This window comes from Ips typographus, linkage group LG3 (genome assembly GCF_016097725.1).
Source record: "Ips typographus isolate SLU linkage group LG3, UJ_Ityp_2.0, whole genome shotgun sequence".
Classification (NCBI taxonomy): domain Eukaryota; kingdom Metazoa; phylum Arthropoda; class Insecta; order Coleoptera; family Curculionidae; genus Ips; species Ips typographus.
In genome coordinates, this window is record NC_138424.1 from 15925274 (window position 1) to 15937286 (window position 12013).

General features: G+C 35.0%; 1 long non-coding RNA gene across 1 annotated transcript; it reads right to left on the minus strand.

Annotated features, from left to right (window-relative positions):
• Positions 1–292: 292 nt before the first annotated feature.
• On the minus strand, positions 293–6561 carry LOC145726764 (uncharacterized). The gene is made up of 2 exons (XR_014177663.1): positions 1145–6561; positions 293–1068 (listed from the first exon to the last, which is right to left on the minus strand). It is a non-coding gene; the product is annotated as an uncharacterized LOC145726764 (long non-coding RNA).
• Positions 6562–12013: the final 5452 nt, after the last annotated feature.

Here is a 12013-nt window from a genome sequence, read left to right on the forward strand (position 1 = left end):
TTGTGCATTCCCGTCCAATGTCTAATATTCCGTAGCCAAGACATCTTTTTCCTTCCTACTCAACAAGTACCAGCTAATAGAAACTATATTATTTTTATAATATTTTTTATTTTTTTATTTGCCTAAGTTAAAGTTTCCGATCAATTATTAATATCTGACAATTCAATGTTAAACAAAACATATTGTACATTTTGTGTTCATTTTAAATATGTAATAAAATATACAGGGTTCTATTTAAAAAAATATTGTGTAGTGTATTGTGTAGTACCGGGGTGGAAGTAATACGCTCGTAATTAACTTAACTACAACACTTTTATTTCAACCAAGAAAATAGACAGATTGTGAAACAGACAGTAATTAGATCTAGGATTTTATGAGTTTAGCTGACCACTGTTACTAGGTTTGATTTAGGAATCGGAATGTACTTCTTGTGATAATGGATTATTACTTATACTAGTTGCCGAACAGAGGCGTACAATGATTACACAAGGTTTATCTATACCAAACGAATTGGGGTAGTTACCTAATTAAACATTATTCGGACTTTTGATCTTACTTAATTAGTTCTAAATGATTTAAGTGATTTCTAATGATACTTGGTAAATAAGGCGCTGCGTGCAAATAACATTAGTTCTTGAAAAATAAGATAATAATACAATGTTATTCTATTCCTGAAGGGAATGTAAATATAAGTCTTAAAATACATAGGCGTAGCATGAGGGTACATTACAATTGTTTTACTTAGTAACTTAAGTATGAGTCACCCTGTATAATAGTTTGTGGTGGCAAAATGTAGTACATATGCACACTTACAATTTTTACATAAAGCCCTTTTTAAAACTCTTTCTTGTTTAAAAAATAACAAGGGGGTGTCGCTTCCCAGACTCACCCTGTATATTAAATAAGTTGTTATCTGCCTAACATGTTTCGGGTGTATTCAGACACCCATCTTCAGAGGCTTAACTAGATCACTAGTCTGCTGGCTGTCATTCTACTAGGAGGGACAGTTGAACCCAGATGTACTTAAGGTGGTGGTTGGTTTTTTTATTCTACACAGGGGAAAAAAACCTTGATCAAAAAACCCAGTTCTAGTTTTAAGATGACAGGTTGCTTGGTTTTTTATTCTCAAAGGAGAAAAAAAAACTAAATCAAAACCCAAGGAAGTTGAATGATGTCAAAACTGCATGTTTATCTAAAGGAGACCGAGTAGACACGAAAGGGACGTCACACAACAAAAACCGCGGTGGACATTCACAAGTTAAACACTGAACAGGTTAAAATTTTTAAAAAAGGGGAGACCTTTCTTTTTATGATGGTACAGGCCCCTAAAGGTGGGAGCCTGAAGATGGCTTAAAGCTCACCTCGTTTTGTTAGGAATAAAAAGGTTAGTGGATGGGTGAAGTTTGATTGACTTCCCTTGAACGGTTTCGGAGATACTGAGAGATATTGAGCTTTCATACCGCTAATTGTTATTAACGTTTGCTTGGAAAATCGGCATTTCTTTTAAACTAGAGCCGATTTTGACTGATTTTTGATTTTCATCAAAAACCACCTGATTTTTTTTCCAATTACATAGCTATCATTCTAATCTAAATAACGCTTAGAATAAAATAGTGGCTTAATATTTTGTAAATTTGCTATACAAAAATCATAAAAAAAAATTATTTTCAACCAGGTATGTAATAACGTTATTTCTTATACTATGTAAACCAGGTTGAAAGATGAAAATTACCTGCTTTTACTTTCCACCCGGGTGGAAAGTACTCACTTTGCTCAAATGCCAAATAAACATGATGTACAGCGTTTGTTGGGTTTGTTAACTTATGTCAGTATATTTGTTAATAATTTTTCAGTTAAGACAACCATATTACGACAACTGCTGAGAAAAAATATTGTTTTTGAATGGAGCACAGAACATCAGAAAGCCTTTGACGAAATTAAAAATATACTAACTAAACAACCACGTTGTTTTGTGACGTTGAAAAAGAGACTATCGTCTCAGTGGATGCCTCAAAATCAAAAAAAAAAAATAAAATCAGGTTGTGGAGCAGTGCTCTTACAAGACAACTTACCCTGTGCTTATGCTTCTATGGCATTCACTCACACTCAGTGTGGGTATGCACAAATTGAGAAGGAATTACTAGCGATAGTGGTAGGGATCGAAAATTTTTATCAGTTTGTTTTTGGAAGGAGAGTAACTGTGGAAACAGACCATCAGCCACCATAAATTTAAAACCACAAAACATACATTTTGACAGTTTGAATAAGACATTAAATAGGAGAAAGCAGGATAGGGAAGATTACTACAACAGAAATGTAAGAAATCTATATTCATTAGATTTAAAATCTTAAAATAATGGTACAACTTAAGCCTAAAGGAATTTGGTCTCCAGGAATAGTAGTCGGTAAGCTTAGAGATAGATGTTACAGGGTAAAAATGGAGAATGTAAACATATTAGTTAAAAACAGAAAGTTTATTAAACCTTGCGGCAACATACATTTTTCGCAGAGTTTGGGTAATTCTTCATTTTTATGTGATTAGGAAGGAAGGGATAAAGGATGTAACAATGAAAAAGATCTGCCTGTAAAATATTTTTAGAATTGATAGTTCCGACACTGTTATTAGTGTATCAAGTGGAGATGAAAGAGAAAACATTTCGGTTGAAGACTGTACAGAAGAAAATAGTGGGTATTCAGATGTCTGTAGTGAGCTCGGTAGTGAGATAACCAATGAAGAAGTTTTTGAGCAATCGGAAACAATAACATCTTCAGGTAGGCTCGTAAGGCCTCCTCAGAGGTTAGATCTTTAAGAAGGCGGATGTTAGGGTAGTATAAGAGAGTGTTCAAATAGTATAAGTCAGTCAACATTGTATGTTGACACTTCGAATAGAGGTTAGAATGGTTCGAGCAGTGTTAGAGGGAACGAAAGGGAAACGTAACGTGGTTCAAGTCGTCTAATGTAACTTTCAGTAATACACTAAAGTTAATGAACAAATCTTTAATTACGATAACTACCAACCTACATAAGAATACACTTTACAGGCTTATTTTTTATAATTCGTTATTTTTTATAGTTAAGAGACTGTGCTGCCACCTCTGGAACAGCTCGCAGCTCAGGTGATGATGAGTAACATCTGCGTCTTCAGAAATCTCCATGTTAAAAGCACTTTAAGAAACGTTTCAGCTCAAAATATTAAAGACAGAATAGCACAATAATGACGTTGTCAAGATTGTAAACAAATCACCAGTCGTTTATTCAACTTCAACAAACAACAATTAAACACTTTCCACCTGAGTATGTAATATACTATTAAAATAGCGACAATCTGACTACAAATATAAACATACCTATTCCTATTCTGTTTCTAAATCCTGCAACAACATTATTAAGCATCTATGTTCGTTTCCCTGGGTAAGTTGAGATTTAGGACAACTTAGTTTAGTTTAGGCTGTGTCATTTTGCACCTGATCTGTCACATTCAAACCTCAACTTCGCTTAAAGTTGTAGTTAAAATCGACTTGGAAGTGCCGGGAAAAGCAGTATTAAGAAATATGCTCCTAAAAATCTAATTTGCTATTAAAGCTGTAATTTAAAACAGTTTGGATATGTGGTAATTTCTCAACGGCAGTAGTATATGCTATACAGGGTGATTCACGGTGATGGTATATTAAAAGTCTCTAGAGAACAACTCAATATTTTTCATTAAAATTTGGAGTGTATCCTTAATTTTGGTCTTTCCAAAATATTTAGGACTTTTGTTACCAGATGAGTCGGAAAGAACACCAACTTTTGATTTTCAAATAAAACACCCTGTTTCTAATCTCATTTTTGAATTTCTCGCAAGAAGGCTAGTAATTAATGTTAATACTGTTACGGTCTGGGCCTACTATGCTCGATACTTCTTAACGAGCGCTCGCCTCGGGATGAAACCGATGCGCCGCAATATCTGGCCGGGCGCGTATTAAAGTAGGCCACAGTTAGGAAGCGCTACCTGGAATATTCTTGAATGATCAAGGCAACCCGCGAAGCGTTTCGCGGTCATTCTAGAACGTGGTTTGCGAATATAAAAGACGCGGTCTCGACCGCAGTAGTAGTGAATTTGGGAACGCGGTAAAGTTTAAATAGCGAAGTAATTGTGGAATTGTAGTAGTGTTTTTAGTAGCTGTGTTAATTATTGTACGGAGTGCTTTGAAGTGTTAATAAATTTATTAATTGTTGAGTTAAACTGACTTTGTGTGAACCCACGGGAAAATCGTAACAATACTTTCCTAAATTAAATAGATATGATATAAATATAAAACGGTAGTCTAAATTTTAATTAAATTCTCAAATCCTGAAAGGTTTGCTTATGTTATAATAGTATACAGGGTGTCCCACGACGAAAGACATCGATTGATATTGGAAAAAGTATAAATAGGAGAGTTTTGAAAATTTGGCAGGATACTGATGTGGGCATGCCCAATCTAACTAAAATATTTTCAAGATGGTTGTACTTCCGTTTATACCGGAAATCGATCACAACTTTCTTATTTTAAATAGAACACCCTATATATTATTACAGATTTGGATTCCTCACAAAATTCTGACCAACTTTTGTGTACAATGCCCTATGCCTATCTCTAGCCGTTTTCGAAATATTTAATGTTTTTCCAAAAAAGTGACAGTTGCAACGCTCAACATATTTTTGTACTCTGTCAAAACCGTATTTTATTTTGCAAAGAAACTTTGGGTTATTGTAAATAAAGGATCGTTTTATTAAACTGAGGATGCGTAATAACTCATTTGTATACAGGGTCGTCAAAAAAAAATCATAAACTTGCCAAAAAAATGAAAAATTTCAAGTTTTTTACATAGAAACCCACATTTTTTATGACGGAATCATTTTGAGCATTAAAAATTACTATACGTTTCAATTTACTTGCCTATACCTATTTCCAACCCATTTCGTTTTATTTGAGAATTGAAAAGGTAAAAATCAACAGAATTAAATGAACTAAAAATATATAGGGTGTTCCATTTAAAAAAATATAACTTAGTGTCATATGTCAGAAACTAAACGTAATAGAAAAAAAATGACTACGCCATTGGATTCTACGTCAAAACTTCTACCGGAAACCGTTTTTCCTTTTTTGATAACTTTAATAGCAAATGAAATACAGAGGAGGTTCCAAAATTACCAATTTTCAAAAGCCCCCCGTATCTTTGAAACAAAAGAAGTTTGCGCAGCCCACTCTTCGCCAGTCATCTCAGCTCGGAAAAAGAGATCGGAACACGTATGCTACTTTTTTTCTATCTATTACCGTTTTCTCTGTACCCCGTAAAACCATCGAAAATGCAGCACCCTGTACATCCTCCCGAGTTGTCCGAGGTTTTAAGCCCGATAAACTTCTTTTCCTGGTGAAAAGGACCATCTCAGTTTTGTCGGGGTTGATCAACAGTGAGTGTTCCTTACACCATGTTTCTATTAATTTGAGCCCATCTTGCGCTCTATCGCACAGTGTGTTCACAAATTTGTCGGTCAGCAAGATAACTATGTCATCTGCGTATGCAATTGTGTAAAATCCATTATTGTTGAGGTGATTAATTAGGGTATGCAGAACTATGTTCCAAAGAAGGGGTGATAAGACCCCTCCTTGTGGACATCCCTTCATGACGAGTCCTCTCACTGTGATGTCTTCTACATTGATACTTATTGCTCTACTGGAGAGCATCTTAATCTCCAGTGTCCATTCTCCTACTACCAGGGGAATCATTCCTGGAGTTAAGTTGCTGGGTAATTGTCGGAAAGGTAGTTTTATCAGACGCTCCCTCGATATCTATGAATATACCCAGGGTGGATTCTTTATTATCCAATGGACTTGGCTGATTTGGGTGAAGTGGATGGTGAACCAGCACTTCATCTCTTATATACCGCTCGCAAAGCCTCTCCATTGTTTTTAAGAAGAACGATGTGAGACTAATTTGTCGGAATGCTTTTGGTAAGATGTAATCCATCCTACCTGGTTTGGGTATAAATACCACTCGTACTTCTCTCCACTTACTGGGAATATATTTCAGAGCTAAAGAGGCTCAGAATACTCCAACCAGGTGCGGCATAACAATGTCCCCATTGAAGTAGGACTGGTCTTATACCGTCAGGTCCTGGTGACTTGAAGGGGGAAAAGCCGGATATGGCCCACCTTATTTTGTCCTCATCAATTACTGCACTAGCACATTACCAGTCGTATTGTGAAGGGGTTGTTGGTACTTCCGTCCAGTTCGTCGTTCCAGGAAAGACAGAACTTGGGAAGTGAGTTTCCATAAGAATCTCAGCGCTCTCTTGGAGGTTGGCGGCCTTGTCGCCATTTTCCCTCGCCAGAATGCCGATACTCTTGTGGTGGTTATTTAGGAATGCTTTCTGTAGCCTAGAGACTTGTGGGAAGTCTTCGACTGCCGCACAATCATACGATAACTCTTTAACTATTAAACTAAACTAACTTATGACTAAAAGTCGAATATCTCAGAAACAGTTAGAGTTACACGGTTACAACTGGCAGAGCATTGGTTTCAAGTTTAACTGATTTGTTACCCTGTATGTGTTCAATCGTGTTGCGGTCAGCAAGAAGTGAAATAGCAGTTTAAAAATCAAAAATGTGCAGAATGACACACACTCATTATTTTTCTTGTATAAATAACTTTTTGATATATTTAGAAATGCATTTGTTCAAAGAAACCCCCAGTATATTATGCGATAATATTAAAAACGTATTTGTAATCTGAATGTTTATATTTTTTTTCTTTTGCAGTCAAATAGCCACGTGACCAGACAATAAATGGACTCAAAAAACAACGAAAGGTTTCATCGCTCAAACAGTCCAGTAATCTGTAGTGATATATGCAATTTGTGACTTATTATTATTTATTTTCAACGTAAGTTTAGAGCCTAGTTTTTCAATGTCCCTGTTAAGTTACTAAAAAGGTATAGATTTGATTTGATAAATTTTGTGGTACCTTTGTGAAACACTTATAAGGACATTTTATGCCTTAATGAGGACTTTTTATGTTCGCGTTTTCTAACCGCGGTAAAGAAATTGTATACATTTATTTAGGTCACAATTGTAAGTACATGTACAGGGTGCTGCATTTTCGATGGTTTTAGGGGGTACAGAGAAAACGGTAATAGATAGAAAAAAAGTAGCATACGTGTTCCGATCTCTTTTTCCGAGCTGAGATGACTGGCGAAAAGTGGGCGACGCAAACTTCTTTTGTTTCAAAGATACGGGGGGTTTTTGAAAAGTGGCCATTTTGGAACCTCCTCTGTATTTCATTTGCTATTAAAGTTATAAAAAAAATAAAAACGGTTTCTGGTACAACTTTTCACGTAGAATCCAATGGCGTAGTCAGTTTTTTTCTATGACGTTTAGTTTCTGACTTATGACAGTAAGTTATATTTTTTTAAATGGAACACCCTATATATTTTTACGTCATTTAATCCTGTTAATTTTTTCCTTTCCAACGATGTATTACAACATATAAATTTGTAAACGTTAAATTTTTAATTAAAGAAAAGGTGTTTCCAAAGGTGTTTCCTATTCAAAAAAGTGCTACTTAATATCTAAAATAAAAATAAAATTTGGCTATGTTTATTTTAACATGGTACATGTGGTTTATGTATGTAAATAGTTTTTAATTTCTACCATAAAGATAGTGTAACCACGTTTCTTATTAAGGCGACAATATTATCGATTCTTCTCGATTTGCTGAATTTTGAGAAGTTGGCCATGGAAGCTTCTCCATGGTTACTTAAATGGCATTTGTTAATCACACATTTTCTGCGTCAGGTGACATTTTCAAAAATTTCTTGGTGTTTTGTTCTTGCAATTTTCTCAAAATGGAAAACACACATAAATGGAACATGATCGAATGTTACATAGAGAGTGGAAAAAATAAAGTCGAGGCTGCAAATTTATATTTTCAACGGTATCCAGAACGTCGGCAACCAGACTGTAGAATTTTTGAACGACTTCAATCAAATCTCTGTGACTTTGGCTCTTTTTGTAAACCCAGATCAAAAACGTATTTTAAAATAACCAGAGAAGTTGAAACAATAAACACAATTGCATATGTCACAGCTGAACCGAAAACATCAACTAGGAAAATAAAAGAAGACTTAGGGATATCTTCAAAAAAGGCTATAAAAATTCTGAAAGAAAATAACTTCCGACCATATGTAATAAGAAAGGTAGGTAAAGAAAATGGAATATTATATAATTTATTTTGCTGATATTCACTTTTTTACGACCATATATAGTAATTAATAAATCCTGCTTGATTTAATAATAACAGAAACGTTGATGATCAGTTAATAATCTTTCGCTCGTAATAATTCAAATATATCAACCTCTTTAGATTTAGCTATATCGATTAATTTTACATATATTATCTGTTATTCTAGGTACAAGATCTGCATCCTGGTGATGATGCTAGAAGGGTGATATTTTGTCAATGGTACTTACATAAATGCAGGGAAAACCCAAATTTTCACCAAAAAATTATTTGGACTGATGAAGCCCATATATCGAGCGATGGAGTTTTTAACAGGCACAATCACCATTACTGGTCTGATATAAATCCCCATCAAACTATTAGGCGCCGTCAGCAAGGAAAATTTGGTTTCAATGTATGGGTAGCGGTTTTTGGAAGTCGAGTTTTAGCATATCAAATTTACAATCAAAATTTAAATTCCGAATTATATTTGTCAGTTTTGGAAGAAAAAATTATTGAAAATTTAGAAAATATGCCACTAAATCAAATTTTGGAGATATACTTCCAGCAAGACGGTGCGCCGCCACATAATGCCAGGAGAGTTTCTGAATTTTTAAATCAAAATTTTAATGCAAAATGGATGGGTACAAATGGGCCAATTAGGTGGCCACCACGGTCACCAGACCTGACACCCCTTGATTTCTTTTTTTGGGGTCACATAAAAGACAAGATATACAAAAATAAATCAAATACTGTTGAAGAACTGCGCGAAAAATTTGAAGAATGCATTTACGCAATTCCAAACCTTTCAATTTTTAATGCTACAAGGGCTGTAGTAAAAAGATGTGAAATGTGTTTAGATAACCATGGACGTCAATTTGAACATCTGCGTTAGTCACTGCTACTTATGGCCAATTACACCAATATATAAGGGCTGCTTAGGGTAAGTTTGGTTTTCACTGCGACATTTGCATCATTATAATGTCATATTGGAATCTCAACGTAGCTATAAGTACTAACATTAATTTAATTTTGTAACCTTAGAATTTTTTAAATTATAATTGTTCTCATATTTTCTTAAATAAATAGTAAGTTATCTGATGTGTTAGTTTATATCTTTTTCCGATTGTTTTTGTTTGGTAATTTAGATATTGGCATATTTTTTATTAGCAAACGTCTTTTTGACCTTTTTTTTTAATTAACGTTTACAAACTTATATGTTGTAATACATCATTGAAAAGGTAAAAATTAACAGGATTAAATGACGTAAAAATATATAGGGTGTTCCATTTAAAAAAATATAACTTACTGTCATAAGTCAGAAACTAAACGTCATAGAAAAAAACTGACTACGCCATTGGATTCTACGTGAAAAGTTGTACCGGAAACCGTTTTTATTTTTTTTATAACTTTAATAGCAAATGAAATACAGAGGAGGTTCCAAAATGGCCACTTTTCAAAAACCCCCCGTATCTTTGAAACAAAAGAAGTTTGCGCAGCCCACTCTTCGCCAGTCATCTCAGCTCAGAAAATGAGATCGGAACACGTATGCTACTTTTTTTCTATCTATTACCGTTTTCTCTGTACCCCCTAAAACCATCGAAAATGCAGCACCCTGTACATATTTTGTGAGCATAATTTGTATATTTGAATTTTTATTATAACAGGTAAGTTGAATCTCTGAATTCTTTCCATTGCCACGTCACTATTGTAAATCATGCCTTAACTTTCTATTTAGTAAACTCAACATTGTGTTATTTCCTTAACTTTGTGTTTTTTCTAACGGCTTATCTAGCGTCGTCCACTTAACATTTAGTAATTTTTATACAATGATGTACACACTTCAGTCATTAAAATATACTTTTCTACGCAATTTTCGTAAATTTTTCGAGGTATTTTCTCTAGATGTATATTGTGAATAGCAGAATTATATCAAACCTATTTTATTATTAATTTTTTTTTGTCATTCTTGTTTTAATTTTGCCTAGTTCGATTTTTTGTTTTACGAAAAATAAAGGACAGTTACTTATACAAGGTTTCGGGAGGAAAGGGAAATATTTTAGGAATGCGTTCACGAGGTTAAAATAAGATAAATGAACCCATATTGTTTAATCCGATTTTTAACCGTTGCTGAAATAATCTGTCCTTAGGTTTTTTGTGACTGTTTTTCATTCTAAAAGAAATACAAACAAATAATTGTGGTCTAAACAACAAAACTAAACTAATTTAGAATATTTTCGAAAATACCTCCACCAACTTCAATACAAGCTGCAGCACGCTTGTTAATCTGTCGAGTGGTACGCTGAATTTCTTGGGGATTGTTTCTAATAATATTTGCAGAATTGAAAATTCGATTGGGGAGTCCTTCCACGGTCTCTACTCTTGTTTCGTATACTAGTGACTTCATTCACCCCCAAAAGCAGTAAGTCTGGTGATCTCGGTGGCCAAGCATGAGGTCCTCTTCGGCCAATCCAACGATCACGAAAACGATTATCCAAGAAATTACGCATCCTGCGACTAAAATGAGGCGGGGCTCCATCATGCTGAAAGTACATTCGGTGTCGAACAATTAGCGGAACATCATCCAACATGTTCGTCTTCAAAAAACTGTAAATCTCCATATCCAGTAAGACGTCCATCCAATACAAAAGGCACCAATCAATTGGTCTTTGAGCATTATACACCACACGTTAATACTGAATCGATGTTGAAAGTTTCGTTCAAACGTGGCATGAGGATTTTTATCGAACCACCGATGTTTATTGTGATAGTGGTTAATTCCATCGCGGGTAAACTGAGCTTCATCGGTAAATAAAATGTATCTGTGGAGGTCTCGATTTTGTTGGATCCATTCACAAAATTGAACCCTTGTCATAATCACCTTCTTGAAGACTTTGAACTGGTTGAACGTGGAAAGGCTTTAAACCGTTTTTTCTAAGCGTCTTCCAAACTGCCACATGTGATGGTATTTGAAGTTCAACACCAATCCGCCTCGCACTAACTTCAGGATTCTCTTCAGCTATATCCAGAACATTTTCTTCAATTTCAGCATCTAAACCCTCCTCTCGTCCTTGGAAACATTCCAGTTTCCTGGACCCTTGCAAACAATTTTTGAAAAAACTTTTTGATTAGGAACTCTTCGATTTGGAAAACGACGTCGATATTAATCAACAGCTCGCATTGCGCTACCATTGCAGAAACCATACACGAATATCATATCGGCATACTCTCTATAGGTGAATGTCATCACCCATAAAGAGTATGCCGATATGATGTGATGTCATCACTTTTGGAACCTTTTTTGTCCAAACTGAACAACAACCATACTTGTCAAAACTACCAGTCAATTAAATTAGGTAATGACAAACCAAAGAATAGATATTTAATAAGAAGGGACAGCCGGCATAATTCCTTTGATGTTGGGGTGATGTTTTTGTCTGACCTCGTTTTGCCTTGGGTAGGGAACATATTGCCGGTTGTCTCTTATCGTATTTCATTTTGAAATAAAAATGTTAATATTGTTAGATGGGCTCCCTTCGGAGAAGACACTTAGGAGAGAGAGAGAGTGAGTTGAGTTGCAAAAAAAGACGTCAGCTATATCTGGAATAGTTATTTACCTAACAAGTGCGGAAAGTGGTACTATTCCCGCACGAGACGGTCAGCAGTTAAAGGGGAAAAAAAGTACCTTTACCGCACTAGTGTGGAAAGATACTCCTAGTGCACTTTTCGGCACTCATTTGAGTGCGGAAAAGTGGACTTTATCGCACC